General features: G+C 44.5%; 2 long non-coding RNA genes across 2 annotated transcripts; both read right to left on the reverse strand.

The window, feature by feature from the left end:
- On the reverse strand, window positions 1–13,235 carry LOC135464229 (uncharacterized). The gene is made up of 4 exons (XR_010443644.1): window positions 12,909–13,235; window positions 2,387–2,545; window positions 271–365; window positions 1–97 (listed from the first exon to the last, which is right to left on the reverse strand). It is a non-coding gene; the product is annotated as an uncharacterized LOC135464229 (long non-coding RNA).
- Window positions 13,236–16,874: 3,639 nt separating this feature from the next.
- On the reverse strand, window positions 16,875–19,287 carry LOC135463546 (uncharacterized). The gene is made up of 3 exons (XR_010443552.1): window positions 19,180–19,287; window positions 18,595–18,779; window positions 16,875–17,015 (listed from the first exon to the last, which is right to left on the reverse strand). It is a non-coding gene; the product is annotated as an uncharacterized LOC135463546 (long non-coding RNA).
- Between the last annotated feature and the right edge of the window lie 1,862 nt (window positions 19,288–21,149).

Consider the following 21,149-nt stretch of genomic DNA (forward strand, 5'->3'; position numbering starts at 1 on the left):
TATCCCCCACATTCTCGTATTCACCGGCACTCCTTAACCCAGAGGTATCCCCCATCTCATCGTAGACACCATTCTACTCGTCCTCTGTTGGTTTTACCTGAGGAAATTAAAAGTATCAGTAAAACTAATGCTTACACGGAAAAGTTCTCTACATCGAGGATACTGATTACTTTAAAAAGAAAACAGATACACTTGTTAGGCTGATATGTTTTTGTGAGAAAAAGAAAAGCACATCTTATGAAAATAAACAATAAATTATAAAATAATAACCTTGTAGGCGACGTATCGAGCTTGTATCTCTTCCCTGAGTTAACAGTGAAGTCTCCATCGGTTTACAACTGACACAATGAAGCATATCAGTAGGCCTACAATCACAAACAGAATTGATAGGACAATGAGAGCGGCCAGAAGTCCTGTATGGCTACCGAGACTGACAAGTAACTCAGTGCCTGAAAAAGACAGCATTTGGTAAAGATATTGAAATATGCAAAAGTGCTTATTCGGAAAATGCAACTGCCAAAGAAGTAGTCAAACGGTTGAAAACATAGACGTACACAGATTCACTTAAAACACTCATGGATTGACATGGGAAAGATTCCTCTTCCCGTCACACATTGTGTGGTCTCGCGGAACACAGAATTCTGTGACGGAAAACTGGTCACGGCTGTATTAACGTCAAAGGCAACAAAGCCTGCTTCAGTTCCACTACATACAAGGGTTACCATTCATGGGGCTTTTCAAAGTTCATGGAGTTGCTTGAGTTTTTCGTTACATATATCGACAGTGTACATTCCGATGGGCACAGATTCTGCCTCCCCTTTTGGCTGACCTATGCCTGTTCTCGTATGAATACGACTATATGAAGAAACTATTAAAGAGTAATTTTGACATTGTAAATCATTTTAACGTGGACAGCAAAACGTTCCGCATACAACAACAACATATACATGACATCTCTGAACTCTGATTAGTTACCCGTTCAAATGACTGTTGCTCAGGTGCATTACCTGCTCCCAGGTGTAAACAAGATCTCGTGTGGAAAAGACCTAACCAATCAGAATTCATTATGCCACTGATTTGAACAAATTGTCTTTGGAGTATTCCACAGTTCCTTCTTCACCGACCTCTCCCCTAGACGTCAGCTAAAACTTTTGTTGTATCCTGAATTGATACGCAATAGGATGCTTTATTGTAAGATGAGAGTGATATTTATTTGCCGTATGGAGTTATGACCCCTGGCCTAGATAGCCGATGGAGGTACACGATAGCTGAAGTTACATCACGCTATAACTGCATTCTTTTGAACTCAATGTCATCTGGTTGTCAGTTGTCGATATCACATCTTCCGATATCACATCTTCCGATACCACAGCTTCCATCCTACTGTTTTTGTTGTGACGGCGACGCTCACGTGACTCTCTGTTCCATATTTCCAAGTAGCAAAACACCATAACCACGACACCGTAACCTTAAATTTGAGTCGTTTGGGTAATTGTTTAGTTATAACTCGACGTGAAGACCAGAATGGAGCAAAATGTGGCAACATATAAGTTGTTTATATGCACACTGATACACTGACAATTATACAACAAATTCTCAAAAATATAATTATTTGCCCTAAATCACGTACAAATATATTACAAGCGAATCTTCAACGTGCTAGATAGAGAGGAAGTATTTGTAATTAATGTCGGACAGGTTGTACGGCAGACTACGTTGTTGACCCCTATGTAAGACAAGACAATCAAACACTATCTTTCTGTTGATTTTTTTTAATTAGTGTTTTACGCCGTACTCAAGAATATTTCACTTATACGACGGCGGCCTCTTTCTGTTGACAATGAGGTTATGTGGGAATGTGATACATAAACACATCAGCTTTGACTTGAGTCAACCGGAAGGTTTAAGATATTTGAAATTATCAACATAAATAACATACACATATACACCTGTAATTCAAGGAAATTCAAAATAAAGTTTCTCTCAACTAGTAAAATCCCGTGGGTCTCGCGAGATTTCTGTGGATTAGGCCTATCCTCCTTGTCATATACGATACCCGTCACAAATATGGTGCTGGTCACAAATGTCATACTTTGGTTGAGTACTGCGTTAAACATTAATCAGAGAAATAAATAAATACTTAGCTATTTGTCAGTGTCTCAAATACCCCAGGCAAAACAGGACTTGAAGTGTTTCTCGTCTGTTTCAAGACGTTGTACCGTTCGTTGTTATATGATGTCATGTGGAATGTCACAGAACAAATCTATATTAGAAGATATTCTCCAGATTGACCTATGGGGCAGGGTAACGAAATTTTTCCTCTCTAAAGCATACACCAGATATCATAAAATGAGGCACCGGTAAATCAAAACTATTTCGTTTTTACCTGTTGTTGGCTGACAGTCCTGTCCAGTATAGCCGGAGTTATACATGCCTATACATGCCCCAGTCGTCTTGTCACAGATGGCTGACCCTCTGTTCGAACAGTTACATGTGTTCTGACACGTAGGTCCGTATTTATCGTCTGGACACGGTGCTAAGAGAACTAAAATTATAAGCTGCATGTCAAATTTCACAGCTGGGAAATATCCATAATTTATTTTATTGCACTAAGCGTGAACTCACAATTTAATCTTTTGATGTCAAACAAGTTCTCTCTTTCCACCTATCATCACAACCAAACAGACCAAACTTTACTTGTCAAACAAGTTCTCTCTTTCCACCTATCATCACAACCAAACAGACCAAACTTTACTTGTCAAACAGGTTCTCTCTTTCCACCTATCATCACAACCAAATAGACCAAACTTAACTTGTCAAACAGGTTCTCTCTTTCCACCTATCATCACAACCAAACAGACTAAACTTTACTTGTCAAACAAGTTCTCTGTTTCCACCTATCATCACAACCAAACAGACTAAACTTTACTTGTCAAACAAGTTCTCTTTTCCCACCTATCATCACAACCAAACAGACCAAACTTTACTTGTGAAACAGGTTCTCTTTTCCCAACCGTTATCACAATCAAGCAGACTAACCTTTAGGTTTCAAACAGGTTCTCTATTCACACACTTCATCACCGCTTCCCAACCTTACCTTTACGTGTCTGATATATTTTCTTCTTCCACACATCGTCACAGTTACTCAGATTGCCAATAAATCTTACCTCTAGGTATCTGACAGGTTATCCTGTCTCACTCGTCATCACTAATCCCCAATCTTACGTTTAGGTGTCTAACAGGTTCAGCCCTCCCACCCATCATCACAGCTTCCCAGTCTTACCTGTTGGTATCTGACAGGTTCTCTTGTCCCAACCGTCATCACAACTTCCCCATTTTACCTGTAGAGATTCTCAACTCCCATGCGTCCTAACAGATTCCAAACCTTACCTGTAAGTGTTGTACAGATTCTCTCCTCCCACCCGTCCTCACAGCTTCCCAATCTTACATGTAGTGTCGGACAGGTTCTCCCTCTCTCCTGTCACGACAGCCTCTTAATCCTGTCCGTAGGTGCCTGACAGGCTCTCCCTTCCCACGCGTCTTCACGGCTACTCGATCTTACCTGTAGGTGTCTGACAGGTTCTCCCCTCCCACTCATTATCACAACTTCCCAGTCTTACCTGGAGTGTCGGACAGATTCTCTCAACCCACCCAACATCACAGCTTCCCAATCTTACCTGTAGGTGCCTGACAGGTTCTCCCTCTCACCTGTTACTACAGCTTCCCAATTCTGTCCGTAGGTGCTTGACAGGTTCTCTCTCTCACCTCACTACAACTTTCCAATCCCACCAGAGGGTGCCTGAGGTTCTGCCCCTCAACTGTCACTACAGCTTCCAAATTCTGGTACCGGCCCAGATAGCACAGTTGGTAGAGCGTCCGCTTCGGGACCGGTAGATCCAGGATCAATCCTTTATCGAGTCACACCTAAGACTTTAAAAGAGGAACTTGTAACTTCCTCGCTTGGCGTTCAGATTGAAGGGGATAGTGCAACGACTGGTTGACCCGTATCAGTATAATGGCTCGGGCGCGGCAGCTTACTTGCCTTCGGTAAGTCGTCTCAGTGAAGCAGCACTTGATAAAAGAGCGGTGGAAATCCTTCCTGCTACAAGGAGACACATTACACGTACATGCACCCTAAGGATTCCTTCGTCGGCAAATGACTAAAAAATTGTTGAGTACGACGTTAAACCCCAAACACTCACTCACTCCCAATCCTGTCCGTAGGTGCCTGACAGGTTCGCTCTCCAACCTGTCACTACATCTTCCCAATCCTGTCCGTACGTGCCGCACAGGTTCTCTCTCTCACCTGTCAATACAGCTTTCCAATCGTGTTCGTGGGTGCCTGACAGGTTCTCCCTTTCACCTGTTACTACAGCTTCCCAATCTTGACCATAGGTGCCTGACAGGTTCTCTCCCTCACCTGTCACTACAGCTTTCCAATCCTACCTGTAGGTGCCTGACAGGTTCTATCTCTCACCTGTCACTACAGCTTTCCAATTCTGTCTGTAGGTGCCTGACAGGTTCCCTCTCTCTCACCTTTCACTGTAGCTTTCCAATCCTGTCCTTAAGTGCCTGAGAGGTTCTGCCTCTCACATGTCACTACAACTTTCCCATCCTACCAGTGGGTGCTTGACAGGTTCTACCTCACACCTGTCACTACAGCTTCCCAATCCTGTCTGTAGATGCCTAAAAGCTTCTCTCCCTCACCTGTTACTACAGCTTCCCTATTCTGTCCGTAGGTGCCTGACAGGTTTTCTCTCTCACCTGTTACTACAGCTCCCCAATTCTGTCTGTAGGTGCCTGACAGGTTCCCTCTCTCACCTCACTACAACTTGTCAATCCTACCCGTAGGTGCCTGACACGCTGTCTCTCTCATCTCACTACAACTTTCCAATCCCACCAGTGGGTGTCTGACAGGTTCGCCCTCTCACCTGTTACTACGGCTTCCAACTTTTGTCCGTAGGTGCCTGACAGGTCCTCTATCTCACCTGTTACTACAGCTTGGTAATCCTGTCCGTAGGTGCCTGACAAGTTCGCCCCCTGACCTGTTACTACAGCTTCCGAATGCTACCTGTAGGTGCTTGACAGCTTCTCCCTATCACCTGTCCCTAGAGCTTGTCAATCCTACCCGTAGGTGCCCGAAAGGTTGTCTCTCTCACCTCACTACAACTTTCCAATCCCACCAGTGGGTGTCTGAAAGGTTCTGCCTTTCACTAGTCACTACAGCTTCCTAATTCTGTCCGTAGGTGCCTGACAGGTTCTGCCTCTCACCTGTTACTACAGCTTCCCTATCCTGTACGTAGGTGCCTGACAGGTTCTCTCTCTCACCTGTCAATACAGCTTCCCAATTCTGTCCCTAGGTGCCTGACAGGTTCTCTCACTCACCTTTCACTACAACTTTCCAATCCTACCAGTGGGTGCCTGACAGGTTCTTCCTCTCACCTGTTACTACAGCTTCCAACTTCTGTCCGTAGGTGCCTGACAGGTTTTCTCTCTCACCTGTCACTACAGCTTCCCAATCCTAGCCGTGGGTGCTTGACAGGTTCTCCTTCTCATCTGTCACTATACCTTCCCAATTCTGTCCATAGGTGCCTGACAGGTTCTTTCTTTCACCTGTCACTACACCTTCCCAATCCTGTCCCTATGTGCCCGACAGGTTCTGCCTCTCACCTGTCACTACAACTTTCCAATCCTACCAGTGGGTGCCTGACAGGTTCTACCTCTCACCTGTCCCAATCATGATTGTAGACGCCTAAAAGTTTCTCTCCCTCACCTGTTACTACAGTTTCCCTATTCTGTCCGTAGGTGCCTGACAGGTCCATTCTCTCACCTGTTACTACAGCTTCCCAATCCTGTCCCTAGGTGCCTGACAGGTTCTGCCTCTCACTTGTCACTACAACTTCCCAATCCTGTCCGTAGGTGCCTGACACGTTCTCTCTCTCACCTGTCAATACAGCTTCCCAATTCTGTCCCTAGGTGCTTGACAGGTTCTAACTCACCTTTCTCTACAACTTTCCAATCCTACTAGTGGTGCCTGACAGGTTCTCCCTCTCACCAGTTACTACAGCTTCCAACTTCTGTCCGTAGGTGCCTGACAGGTTTTCTCTCTCACCTGTCACTACAGCTTCCCAATCCTGTCCGTAGGTGCCTGACAGGTTCTCTCTTTCACCTGTCACTACATCTTCCCATTTCTGTCCCTATGTGCCTGACAGGTTCTGCCTTTCACCTGTCACTACAACTTCCCAATCCTGTCCGTAGGTGCCTGACAGGTTCTCTCTCTCACCTGTCAATACAGCTTCCCAATTCTGTCCCTAGGTGCTTGACAGGTTCTCACTCACCTTTCTCTACAACTTTCCAATCCTACCAGTGGGTGCCTGACAGGTTCTCCCTCTCACCTGTTACTACAGCTTCCAACTTCTGTCCGTAGGTGCCTGACAGGTTTTCTCTCTCACCTGTCACTACAGCTTCCCAATCCTAGCCGTGTAGCTGTGGGTGCCTGACAGGTTCTCCCTCTCACCTGTCACTATAGCTTCCCAATCCTGTCGGTAGGTGCCTGACAGGTTCTCTCTTTCACCTGTTACTATAGCTTCCCAATCCTGTCCCTAGGTACCTGACAGGTTCTGCCTCTCACCTGTCACTACAACTTTCCAATCCTGTCCATAGGTGCCTGACAGGTTCTGCCTCTCACCTGTCACTACAGCTTCCTAATCCTACCTGTGGGAGCCTAACAGGTTCTATCTCTCACCTGTTACTACAGCTTTCCAATTCTGTCTGTAGGTGCCTGACAGGTTCCCTCTCTCTCACATTTCACTGTAGCTTTCCAATCCTGTCTGTAGGTGTCTGACAGGTTCTACCTCTCACGTGTCCTCTCTCACCTGTTACTACAGCTTCCCCAACCTGTCCATAAGTGCCTGACAGGTCTTCTCTCTCACCTCACTACAACTTCCTAATCCCACCAGTGGGTGCCTGACAGGTTCTGCCTCTCACCTTTCACTACAGCTTCCCAATTCTGTCCGTAGGTTCCTGACAGGTTCTGCCTCTCACCTGTCACTACAGCTTCCCTATCCTGTCCGTAGGTGCCTGACAGGTTCTCTCTGTCACCTTTTACTGTAGCTTTCCAATCCTGTCTGTAGGTCTCTCACCTGTCACTACGGCTTCCCAATCCTACCAGTGGGTGCCTGACAGGTTCTGCCTCTCACCTGTCACTACAGCTTCCCAATCCTACCAGTGGGTGCTGGACAGCTTCTACCTGTCACCTGTCAATACAGCTTCACAATCCTGTCTGTAGATGCCTAAAAAGTTCTCTCTCTTACCTGTTACTACAGCTTCTCTATCCTGTCCGTAGGTGCCTGACAGGTAATCTCTCTTACATGTCACTACAGCTTCCCAATCCTGTCCGTAAGTGCCTGACAGGTCCTCTCTCTCACCTGTTACTACACCTTCCGAATGTTACCTGTAGGTGCCTGACAGCTTCTCCCTCTCACCTGTCACTACAGCTTCTCAATCCTTCCCGTAGGTGCCTGACAGGTTCTGCCTCTCACCTGTCACTACAGCTTCCTAATCCTACCTGTAGGAGCCTAACAGGTTCTATCTCTCACCTGTTACTACAGCTTTCCAATTCTGTCTGTAGGTGCCTGACAGGTTCCCTCTCTCTCACATTTCACTGTAGCTTTCCAATCCTGTCTGTAGGTGTCTGACAGTTTCTACCTCTCACGTGTCCTCTCTCACCTGTTACTACAGCTTCCCCAACCTGTCCATAAGTGCCTGACAGGTCTTCTCTCTCACCTCACTACAACTTCCTAATCCCACCAGTGGGTGCCTGACAGGTTCTGCCTCTCACCTTTCATTACAGCTTCCCAATTCTGTCCGTAGGTTCCTGACAGGTTCTGCCTCTCACCTGTCACTACAGCTTCCCTATCCTGTCCGTAGGTGCCTGACAGGTTCTCTCTGTCACCTTTTACTGTAGCTTTCCAATCCTGTCTGTAGGTGCCTGACAGGTTCCGTCTCTCACCTGTCACTACGGCTTCCCAATCCTACCAGTGGGTGCCTGACAGGTTCTGCCTCTCACCTGTCACTACAGCTTCCCAATCCTACCAGTGGGTGCTGGACAGCTTCTACCTGTCACCTGTCAATACAGCTTCGCAATCCTGTCTGTAGATGCCTAAAAAGTTCTCTCTCTTACCTGTTACTACAGCTTCTCTATCCTGTCCGTAGGTGCCTGACAGGTAATCTCTCTTACATGTCACTACAGCTTCCCAATCCTGTCCGTAAGTGCCTGACAGGTCCTCTCTCTCACCTGTTACTACAGCTTCCGAATGTTACCTGTAGGTGCCTGACAGCTTCTCCCTCTCACCTGTCACTACAGCTTGTCAATCCTACCCGTAGGTGCCTGACAGGTTCTCTCTCTCACGTCACTACAAGTTCCCAATCCCACCAGTGGGTGCCTGACAGGTTCTGCCTCTCACCTGTCACTACAGCTTCTCAATCCTACCAGTGGGTGCTGGACAGCTTCTACCTCTCACCTGTCAATACAGCTTCCCAATCCTTTCTGTAGATGCCTAAAAGGTTCTCTCTCTCACCTGTTACTACAGTTTCCCTATCCTGTCCGTAGGTGCCTGACAGGTCCTCTTTCTCACCTATTACTATAGCTTCCCAATCCTGTCCGTAAGTGCCTGACAGGTTCTGCCTCTCACCTGTTACTACAGCTTCCGAATGTTATCTGTAGGTGCCTGACAGCTTTTCCCTCTAACATGTCACTACAGTTTCCCTATCCTGTCCGTAGGTGCCTGACAGGTCCTCTTTCTCACCTATTACTATAGCTTCCCAATCCTGTCCGTAAGTGCCTGACAGGTTCTGCCTCTCACCTGTCAATACAGCTTCGCAATCCTGTCTGTAGATGCCTAAAAAGTTCTCTCTCTTACCTGTTACTACACCTTCTCTATCCTGTCCGTAGGTGCCTGACAGGTAATCTCTCTTACATGTCACTACAGCTTCCCAATCCTGTCCGTAAGTGCCTGACAGGTCCTCTTTCTCACCTGTTACTACAGTTTCCGAATGTTACCTGTAGGTGCCTGACAGCTTCTCCCTCTCACCTGTCACTACAGCTTGTCAATCCTACCCGTAGGTGCCTGACAGGTTCTCTGTCTTACCTCACTACAACTTCCCAATCCCACCAGTGGGTGCCTCACAGGTTCTGCCTTTCACCTGTCACTACAGCTTCCCTATCCTGTCCGTACGTGGCTGACAGGTTCTCTCTCTCACCTGTCACTACAGCTTCCCAATCCTGTCCCTAAGTGCCTGACAGGTTTTCTCTCTCACCTGTCACTACAGCTTCCCAATCCTACCTGTAAGTGCCTGACAAGTTCTCCCGCTCACCTGTTACTACAGCTTCCCATTTCTGTCCGTATGTGCCTGACAGGTTCTGCCTCTCACCTGTCACTACAGCTTTCCAATCCTGTCCTTAGGTGCCTGACAGGTTCTGCCTCTCATGTGTCACTACAATTTTCCAATCCTACCAGTGGGTGCGCCTGACAGGTTGTCCCTCGCACCTGTTACTACAGCTTCCAAATTCTGACCGTAGGTGCCTGACAGGTTTTCTCTCTCACCTGTCACTACAGCTTCCCAATCCTGTCTGTAGGTGCCTGACAGGTTCTCTCTCTCACCTGTCACTACAGCTTCCCAATTCTGTCCGTAGGTGCCTGAGAGGTTGTGTCTCTCACCTGTCACTACAGCTTCCCAATCTTGTCCGTATGTGCCTGACAGGTTCTCTCTCTCACCTGTCACTACAGCTTCCCAATTCTGTCCGTAGGTATCTGACAGGTTCTCTCTTTCACCTGTCAATACAACTTCCCAGTCCTGTCCGTAGGTGCCTGACAGGTTCTCTCTTTCACCTGTTACTAGAGCTTCCCAATCCTGACCGTAGGTGCTTGACAGGTTCTCTCTCTCACCTGTTACTACAGCTTCCCATTCCTACCTGTAGGTGCCTGACAGGTTCTATCTCTCACCTGACACTACAGCTTTCCAATCCTGTCTGTAGGTGCCTGACAGGTTCCGTCTCTCACCTGTCACTACGGCTTCCCAATCCTACCAGTGGGTGCCTGACAGGTTCTGCCTCTCACCTGTCACTACAGCTTCCCAATCCTACCAGTGGGTGCTGGACAGCTTCTACCTGTCACCTGTCAATACAGCTTCGCAATCCTGTCTGTAGATGCCTAAAAAGTTCTCTCTCTTACCTGTTACTACAGCTTCTCTATCCTGTCCGTAGGTGCCTGACAGGTAATCTCTCTTACATGTCACTACAGCTTCCCAATCCTGTCCGTAAGTGCCTGACAGGTCCTCTCTCTCACCTGTTACTACAGCTTCCGAATGTTACCTGTAGGTGCCTGACAGCTTCTCCCTCTCACCTGTCACTACAGCTTGTCAATCCTACCCGTAGGTGCCTGACAGGTTCTCTCTCTCACGTCACTACAAGTTCCCAATCCCACCAGTGGGTGCCTGACAGGTTCTGCCTCTCACCTGTCACTACAGCTTCTCAATCCTACCAGTGGGTGCTGGACAGCTTCTACCTCTCACCTGTCAATACAGCTTCCCAATCCTTTCTGTAGATGCCTAAAAGGTTCTCTCTCTCACCTGTTACTACAGTTTCCCTATCCTGTCCGTAGGTGCCTGACAGGTCCTCTTTCTCACCTATTACTATAGCTTCCCAATCCTGTCCGTAAGTGCCTGACAGGTTCTGCCTCTCACCTGTTACTACAGCTTCCGAATGTTATCTGTAGGTGCCTGACAGCTTTTCCCTCTAACATGTCACTACAGTTTCCCTATCCTGTCCGTAGGTGCCTGACAGGTCCTCTTTCTCACCTATTACTATAGCTTCCCAATCCTGTCCGTAAGTGCCTGACAGGTTCTGCCTCTCACCTGTCAATACAGCTTCGCAATCCTGTCTGTAGATGCCTAAAAAGTTCTCTCTCTTACCTGTTACTACACCTTCTCTATCCTGTCCGTAGGTGCCTGACAGGTAATCTCTCTTACATGTCACTACAGCTTCCCAATCCTGTCCGTAAGTGCCTGACAGGTCCTCTTTCTCACCTGTTACTACAGTTTCCGAATGTTACCTGTAGGTGCCTGACAGCTTCTCCCTCTCACCTGTCACTACAGCTTGTCAATCCTACCCGTAGGTGCCTGACAGGTTCTCTGTCTTACCTCACTACAACTTCCCAATCCCACCAGTGGGTGCCTCACAGGTTCTGCCTTTCACCTGTCACTACAGCTTCCCCTATCCTGTCCGTACGTGGCTGACAGGTTCTCTCTCTCACCTGTCACTACAGCTTCCCAATCCTGTCCCTAAGTGCCTGACAGGTTTTCTCTCTCACCTGTCACTACAGCTTCCCAATCCTACCTGTAAGTGCCTGACAAGTTCTCCCGCTCACCTGTTACTACAGCTTCCCATTTCTGTCCGTATGTGCCTGACAGGTTCTGCCTCTCACCTGTCACTACAGCTTTCCAATCCTGTCCTTAGGTGCCTGACAGGTTCTGCCTCTCATGTGTCACTACAATTTTCCAATCCTACCAGTGGGTGCGCCTGACAGGTTGTCCCTCGCACCTGTTACTACAGCTTCCAAATTCTGACCGTAGGTGCCTGACAGGTTTTCTCTCTCACCTGTCACTACAGCTTCCCAATCCTGTCTGTAGGTGCCTGACAGGTTCTCTCTCTCACCTGTCACTACAGCTTCCCAATTCTGTCCGTAGGTGCCTGAGAGGTTGTGTCTCTCACCTGTCACTACAGCTTCCCAATCTTGTCCGTATGTGCCTGACAGGTTCTCTCTCTCACCTGTCACTACAGCTTCCCAATTCTGTCCGTAGGTATCTGACAGGTTCTCTCTTTCACCTGTCAATACAACTTCCCAGTCCTGTCCGTAGGTGCCTGACAGGTTCTCTCTTTCACCTGTTACTAGAGCTTCCCAATCCTGACCGTAGGTGCTTGACAGGTTCTCTCTCTCACCTGTTACTACAGCTTCCCATTCCTACCTGTAGGTGCCTGACAGGTTCTATCTCTCACCTGACACTACAGCTTTCCAATTCTGTCTGTAGGTGCCTGACAGGTTCTCTCTCTCACCTCTCACTACAGCTTTCCAATCCTGTCCTTAGGTGCCTGACAGGTTCTGCCTCTCACCTGTCACTACAGCTTTTCAATCCTACCAGTGGGTGCCTGACAGGTTCTCCCTTTCACCTGTCACTACAGCTTCCTCATCCTGTCCGTAGATGCCTGAAAGGTTCTCTCCCACACCTGTTACTACAGCTTCCCTTTCCTGGCCGTAGGTGCCTGACAGGTCCTCTCTCTCACCTGTTACTACAGCTTGGTAATCCTGTCCGTAGGTGCCTGACAGGTTCGCCCTCTCACCTGTTACTACAGCTTCCGAATGCTACCTGTAGGTGCCTGACAGCTTCTTCCTCTCACCTGTCACTACAGCTTGTCAATCCTACCGGTAGGTGCCTGACAGGTTCTTCCCTTTCACTTGGTATTACACCTTTCCAATCTGACCTGTACGTGAGGGTTCTCCCCTATACTCATTTCTTTCCTTTTCCAAAAGGCTGGTTAAGAAATGTAATATTCTACTTTCAACACTACTTATATCTGTTCCCAAAATTAGAAGAATTGCGGTAAGTTGGACATCTTGCCTGATTCTGAGAGATCAATTCATCATAGGGAAACTGATTTGAGGTAGTATGATACCCTACCGGGGCAAATGTAAGCTTCTGCCCCAAAGGTAATATTTTATGGCATGATATTTTCGGTCATTTGCTGAAACTGTATTGGAAACACCTTAGGGGTTTCTGGGGAAATTTAAACTACCTTGATTACGCGGTTAAACTTCAAAAACAAACAAACAAACAAAAATTGTCCCACCCACTTGCTTCTTCCTCATTAGACGAGATCTCCGTATAGATGACCAAATCGCCTTCGCCTTTCTCCAGTCCAATCGACACCAGACAGCTGTATTTGCCCAGGATATCCAGGAATGCCGGCTCTCGATCAAACCGCGTTGCGTTGATGATCAGTGTGTTGACACATCTACGTAGACAGGATCAACAGGGTTTTCACTAACTGCCTGACCACCCTTCACCTTCGACCACCTGTATGTAAGAAGCCTTGTGATAGAGAGGGTCGGCGACAGCCCTAATGGGCAACGCCCACAAATCGCCAGTGGTCAATGAGATACTTTGCCTGGGGCCTCAAATCCAGTAATCGTTTGGTCTGAAATTGGAAAAACACAGAGGGTTTGCCTAGCGCCCAAACAAGAGACACACAGAATGGAGATGGAGCAGCTGTCTGTCCAGGAGCTGACCTAATGTCATCACTCAGTGAGCTCTGGGGCCGATTCCATGACTTGAGTCAAACATTAAAACTTAAGCACAATGCTTAGTTTTCAATTGTGGAGGTTGAAATTTGGACACATTTGTTTCAAGATAATATTGATGAGGTGGACAAAATTTTAATTTCTGAAGCCGGTGACCTTTATGCTAGTTTTATGTGGTCTAATTAGTGATGGCTGCTTCCATTTAAAGAGGTCTTTTCCTTAAAAAAAATAAAGACAAAATGGTGTGTTTTAAATCTTATCGTCCTGGCATCCTCATCATTCTTGTGACATCCAGTTTTACAGTGTAAATATTATAAAAAGTTCTTACATTGTACCTCTGTTTTAAACAATTACATCTTTTAGTGAGCTCACTCAAATTTTGACGTCTTATTGTTTTCTTTCTCTTACTGTGAGAGAGTATATCATCACACATCAGTATCTTCACATTTTCCCCTATGTCTCTTACAAAACCTTCTTTTGTAACAAGAACATACATACAATTTCTCTTCTTCACCTATTTGTTATGTCTGCAGCCTTACAGCCTTTGACCTCGATTTGACCTCGTCCTGGAGTTTAAATGTCTTACCTATGACTTTAAGGAAAACCAATGCTGATAGACACGTTAATGTCTTAACTATGACGTTAAGGAAAGCATCTGCCAGCTGATAGCCAATGCTGATAGAAATGTTAATGTCTTACCTATGACGTTAAGGAAAGCATCTGCCAGCTGATAACCAATGCTGATAGACACGTTAATGTCTTACCTATGACATTAAGGAAAGCATCTGCCAGCTGATAGCCAATGCTGATAGAGACGTTAATGTCTTACCTATGACGTTAAGGAAAGCATCTGCCAGCTGATAGCCAATGCTGTTGGACACGTTACACTGGACATTCATGCGATCGTATGGCTTACGGACGCCACTGACAGTAAGTTTTGTTCCAGACACTTCTAGTTTCCCTGTTATTCAGCTGAAAGGAAAAGGGAGACATTAGACAAAGTACTCCATGTTCCATTGCCAAGTTCTTTGAAGAAACTAAACGACAAATATTTTTTCAGTATCAATGTGGAAATAGAGATGCTGTAGGGAGGAAACCGGACAAAGACTGGGAGAAACCCACGGCCATCAGCAGGTTGCTGCCACACCCTCTCACACAGGGCCAGAGAGGAAGCCAGCATAAGCTGGAGATCAGTTGGGCTTGAACTCACAGCGATTTCATTGGTGAGGAGGCTCCTGTGTTATTGCGCTACATAGGCGTGCTAGCCTCCTCAGCCACAGAGGCCTCTCGAACTGAATAAATTAAAAGTATAATAGAGTTCTCTTGTCAACATACAATGCACCTTTGGGGTGTCTACTAGGGTAAGTCGGTTAGAAGATGTTGGAAGGTCGTGCTGTGCATAAACAAAATCGGCATCTTTTCTTTACATAAAGAAACTCAAACCATGCATATGACTGGCTGAATATGATTGGTGTTTCACCCCCATTTACTCAGGAACATTTTACTTGTACAACAGCTATATGCCCGGAGTAAACCACAGACCATTGGCAATCAAATGACGATCTTTCTAAATGTGATGCTCAGGGTTTATTGTTACATGCATATTGGCATAAAGTAATGAGCTTCACACATTGAGTGCTGTAATCCATATATTTCCATCAGGGTTTTCAGAACAGAGGACACAGGGTGGTCTCCCAAAAATTCCTCTATCACTGAGAGCGTATAAACAAGAAGTTGTGAAGGCAAGCTAGGCCTACAGTTTATCATAAAACAGGGGCAACCCACCGTTCGTTCAGATGGCAACCCTAACATTCTACCGTGTTAACATTTTGCATCGTCGTATAAGGAGTCCCCATGAATAGTCACTTCATACGTTCAATGCTTTCAAATTTAAATCATGTGAGCCTGCATTTTATGTGTCAAATACACACCCAAAACACAGCTCACTTTGTTTCTGCTATTGTTGATTTTCCTCTCTATGATGCATCTTTACAACCATGTTTTCTTTTTATGAATTTGTGGCCTAAAAGACAACCACAACTGTGCTGAACATCAATAAGATGGCCAGTGAACATGGCAAGTCCAGATATACATGACAAGTCCAGATATACATGTACACGTCAATCTTCAACCTTTGCACCCACTAAAGCCCTTTTGTCATTGGAATCTATACACTGACTTATTATGAAAATGATGGTAAATTAAAGTGATATACAGCACCTGACTAATGTTTACGTCCACCAAAAGACTAGTACTCAACGTATCCTAAACCAGCATTAAAGTTTTTTATGATTTTTTTCAACCCAGTAAAAGTTTAGTAAACCTTCGTCTTGGAAGAGTATTTCTTCCACTATTTGCACTGCAGGCCAACCATATCATTTGCAAGGAACTTGAGTGACCCTATTTACATAGCCTAGCAGCAGATGGATGGCCTAAAATTAAAATAGGATTGTTGTAACAACTGGATTCATGCTCAATTCCAAAACAAAATGAAATAAATCTAAGCCTCACTGAGGCTGGTCTATGCATCCGACTGTCGTTGGATTTAATGCTTCAATTCTGTAGCCATGGCTTCTAAGATGAGAGCAGCGCTGACCTAGTTATAGTCGAGGTCAGCTGACCTAGTTATTGCGGACGCCACAGAAAGTACCTCAGCTTGAACATGACGTTTCAATTATATTACAGTATTTTATACCATGAAACAAAAAAAGCAGCCCTTGTATGCAAGAAAGACGAAGGAGGTAAATTTAAATTTAAAACTAAGCCCTATATCATAAGATTTAATTAATTTTAAGCGTTGTCTGGTGAGCTGCCGTCTTCCCATTAATATAAACCTTCGGCATCCCTAATGAATTTTGCACTGACTCTGATATTTGTTATATAGAAACTGCTGATTACACACTAAAATGAACAACAAAAACTGTATTTGGGGGAGACGAATGTAGTTTGCACCGAGACGGTATGCTACTGTCTGACTAATATGTGATTACCATTGTTGAATATTACAAGGCTTGCAGGCCTAAATCAACTGATTTTGTAAACGATGTCAAAATGATGTCTTATGCAGCAGTTCTGTGTTACCATATGTCACTTCATGGAGTGAATGGGTAAAGGCTACGTCACAGTTTAGGCCACGCAATCTGATAGCAACTTGTTTGATTGGGTAAAATTCTCAAGATGGCTGCCTCGACTCACACCAGCCATTTGTACAGTATTGTCATTTTGTTCTACATGTTATTCGGTGAAATCTGATTAAAATAATAAAGTGTGATACTTTTTAGAAAACTTAGAGTATCGTGCTTTCCACTGAAATATATTTTAGTCAGGTGTTGTCTTGTCCTTTAAAATGAAAGCTTCATACAACTGCGTGAATTATATCTAGACACCCCGCAGTTCTCTCAGAATGTTTGAAAATATTGGATGCAAAGGCGGCTGAAAAGGTTGAAAAATTAGGGTAAATATATGGGAATGTGATTTGCTAGGTGCACGGTTGACAAGATGGACTGTAAGTCACACCGTTTAGAGGTTTGCCGTTCTGGAACCACTGTACCAGTGGATTGTCCTGCTCCCCTACAGCCGACCTTGCCACACATTTGAACTCAGCAGTCTTTCCGGCCGTCACTATCACAGATTTCAGCTTCTCCACCCAAATAGGCCCCGCTGCAAGAACGTGAAAATAAAACAAATCATTTGTTAACCTCCACAGGGTAAACACAAAACAAAAACAAGGCAGTCACAGGATTGAGCAGTTCGTAAAACTGCATGAAGTTCAAGTCATGTGATACATTCAAATACTTACCTCTAAACCAAATAAAAGTAGAATGATTGACACTGACATACATAGATATAATCCTCTAATTTATACAGTGCTAAGAACCTGCCATTAAATCAACGAGAAAGACCAGAATTATTACACTGTCACAACTATGACTGTTTATCATATGCATAAGGATTGCAGAGCAGTAAGCTTGTGTGTTTATGTAGTTGTAAATCATTGTGGTGGTAAAGGACACTGTGGGGAGTTAGTGCCTAAGTTCATTACAGAGGTATTTGATATGCAAATCAGAAACTGCATTTGGCAATCTATGTATTATTGGAGGCAACAGCAACCCTGTGAATAGGTGAGCAAAATGTTGAGCTATGAAAGACTTCTTTGGTCTTTGATATGCAAATCGCCACTGATAATTGGCTATCTGTGTACTATGGGTGGCCGCTGTAATCCTATGATTGCCTATCTGTGTACTATAGGTGACCACTGTAATCCTATAATTGGCAATCTGTGTACTACGGGTGGCCAATGCAACCCTATGATTGGCTATCTGTGTACTATTGGTGACCACTGTAATCCTATTATGCCTATCTGTGTACTATGGGTGACCACTGTAATCCTATTATTGCCTATCTGTGTACTATGGATGACCACTGTAACCCTATGATTGGATGTTTGTGTACTATGGGTGACCACTGTAACCCTATGATTGGCCATCTGTGTACTATGGGTGGCCACTGTAACCCTATGATTGCCTATCTGTGTACTATGGGTGACCACTGTAATCCTATGATTGCCTAGTTGTGTACTATGGGTGACCACTGTAACCCTATGATTGCCTATCTGTGTACTATGGGTGACCACTGTAACCCTATGATTGCCTATCTGTGTACTATGGGTGGCCGCTGTAATCCTATAATTGCCTATCTATGTACTATAGGTGATCACTGTAACCCTATGATTGCCTATCTGTGTACTATGGGTGACCACTGTAATCCTATGATTGCCTATCTGTGTACTATAGGTGACCACTGTAATCCTATGATTGGCTATCTGTGTACTATGGGTGACCACTATAACCCTATGATTGGGCATAAACTTTATACTAAGAGCTGAAAATTATGGATAGAGGAAACCGGAGTACCCAAGATAAACCGACCACTCGGTAGTTGGTGACGAACTATACCACGTGACGCACACCATATTTGTGGAGGGCAAGTGGCCTTAACAAACCCTACAATGTCAATACGGTGACATGAACACTGTTCACTGATTATCATCACTAAGGCCCTCACAAGCAGTGGCAGCGCGGAATCTACAAATTCCCTATTTTAAGCACTTGCATTTCACATCCACTAAGATATTTTGATCACTTACAGTTCACATCCAGAGAAATATTTTGATCACTTACAGTTTAGACATACAGATATGTTTTGACCATTCATATGTCAAAAAGCTTTGATCACTTACATTTCACATCCACAAAGATGTTCTGAACAGACCTCTGGCTTCCATGTACAGCTGTACAGGTGTACGTTCCTTCATCTGCCTCTGTCACATTTGAGATCTGCAATGTGTACTTGTCGTTACTGATCGTGTGACGCCCCACAGGCAGTGAGCCGCCTGTTCTGGCCCACTCTATATTGGGTAATGGGCTGAAAGCAAGATGCAGTTCAGGTTTAGTACCTACAAATATCTCCATTTGCGAATAGAAGACGTCCAGGAGAGAAAAAAAAACATGCTAGATATTAAACAATGACACAGAAAACTGAATAATTTTGATTCTATATTGACATCTAAAAATACAAGCAAAATAAAAAGAACGATCAGTGGAATATGTATAAAAGAAGAATCAATAATCATTTATTTACTGTTTAACTGTAATTTGTGAAAATCTGACCTGGATCTGAAAGGGCAAATTACAGACTGGCAGAAAGCTATTGGCATGAATTTAGGCATACCGGAGCCCTTAGCCAATGTTGGTCAAGAAATGACCCCTGGGTGATTGTAAGCCTTAAACACAGGATAATGTGATACATTCAAAATTCAACTTACTATCCATCAGGTATACATTGCAGGGTGAGTGTTTTCCCGAGTAAGGCAACAGAGCTCTCCCTGTCTGTAAACCATACCACAGTTGGAGCCCTCGAGGCGGGTGCGACTACAACATACACATAAAACCGTGAATTTGACATACTAATGTCTTCTGAGGGCCTGGGAATAAATTCTTGCTTGATTGTTACCACAAAGGCATTGTTTTGAAAATTAAATTTCACTACAGTGTTCACTACATTGGCTTGTATGTAGTGTCCTTTGTGATAGCATGTATATACGCTAAATGACCTAAGGTTTCGCCCTGGGACTCGGAAAGTTTATACCAGGATTCACTGTTACTGACTGAGGGCCGTGCGAGAGCATGAGGGGTGGTCAGGGGATTATACTGAGAGTTTAAGATTGTTATAAAAATTTAGTCTATGCTCCTATGACCAACAGTTCACGTTTTCCTCAGTTTTAATCTAAATAATTTTAGTACATGCACTTTGTAACAGGTTGAGTGTTTTATTATCGTTATTTTGTGATAAATGGGAATTTGTGTGAAAACTCCATGGGGATTCAGCGTGACTTCCCAGTGCCTTTCCGTAAGTAGAGTGTCATGTCAAACATCCATTTTTAACCTGAAACACTTTCCGTATGCATAACTATAGCAGAATTTAGCACAGTGAACCCATACTTGCAAACTAAGCCTACCAGCAAACGAGATGAAGTTGTCAAATTGCCATCAAAGCGACACTTCCACACGTGTTTGCACCCCTGCAGTTCATTTAGTCGTAATTTGAAAGACTGTTAACTTCCACCCATATTTCATAAACATGGATACTTAATTTACTTAATATAATATCGAGTCCCCTCAGAAGAAATTTCAGTCATGCAGACTGGTTTTATCTACACTTACAACCACAGGACTCTGATATTCCACCTGTCTTGTCTGTCGCCGGCGACACATAATTCACGTCTAAGGAAAACTGTATACAGGAAATCATAAACCATAGAGATATTTCTCAGTGAAATTCGTTTTTAGGCAAAATACATTTTAACACATATCCGTTTCAAAATGAGGCCTCTAAGCAGACAACCGTTCACCAGATAACAGTGTGAGGTGACTTCCACATATGCCTAGCCCGAGTAATTGATTCGTCTGCAGTGTTTCTAAAACACAGCCTGTCTTAATGCTTTCTCCAATTTCATTCATGAGTATATTTAGAGATATACATGTAGGCCTACTGGTCGAAAGACCTGCACCCCTCACTGTCAGTGACTTGACCCCATGCGGCGAGGATAAGTAACCAGAGCTAAGTGCCATGGAGGGTAATGAAACGGTGGAGGCTAATCACTCTCTTCTAACATCTTGCCGCTAACTCGTGCAAAAGTAAACCACAGTAACTCACGTGCGAAACTTTAGGTATATATGTATATTTTAGTTCAATAAAAAGATATGGACCCTAGATAAATCTTTAGATTTGGTAGCAAGCCTAACAAAAAGCTTGCCAGATGAATGCAAAATGGTCAAATTTGGTAATTTATGGTAATTAATAGACCACACTTGAGGGAACATCCCCACCATGTCATTGTGCTTTATATGTCTGTTAAACTTCAGATCAATACACGTGGTACTTTTGAGAAAGCACCCCTAACATTTACTGTAACACTGATTGTAATACACAAAACAATAAATAGTGAACTTTATAAAACATTCCCCCTCCACTTTTATGAGTTTTACAGCTCCATACAAGCAGTACTTTCTCAGTTCCCACTTCTAGATAAACCTATAATTTACTTTAACACTGATTCTAAAACACAATACACTAAGTCAGGAATTTTACCATTTACGGTAATTAATATGTTCCTAGCGAATCAACAATGGAATATCCCTCTCGTGTTATTGCGCTCTACATGTCGAAAACCTGAGCTCAATACAAACGGTACTTTTTCAGATTCCACGCCTAACACTTTGCTTTTCGCATTAC

The sequence above is a fragment of the Liolophura sinensis genome, chromosome 3 (assembly GCF_032854445.1).
Source record: "Liolophura sinensis isolate JHLJ2023 chromosome 3, CUHK_Ljap_v2, whole genome shotgun sequence".
In the NCBI taxonomy this organism is placed as follows: domain Eukaryota; kingdom Metazoa; phylum Mollusca; class Polyplacophora; order Chitonida; family Chitonidae; genus Liolophura; species Liolophura sinensis.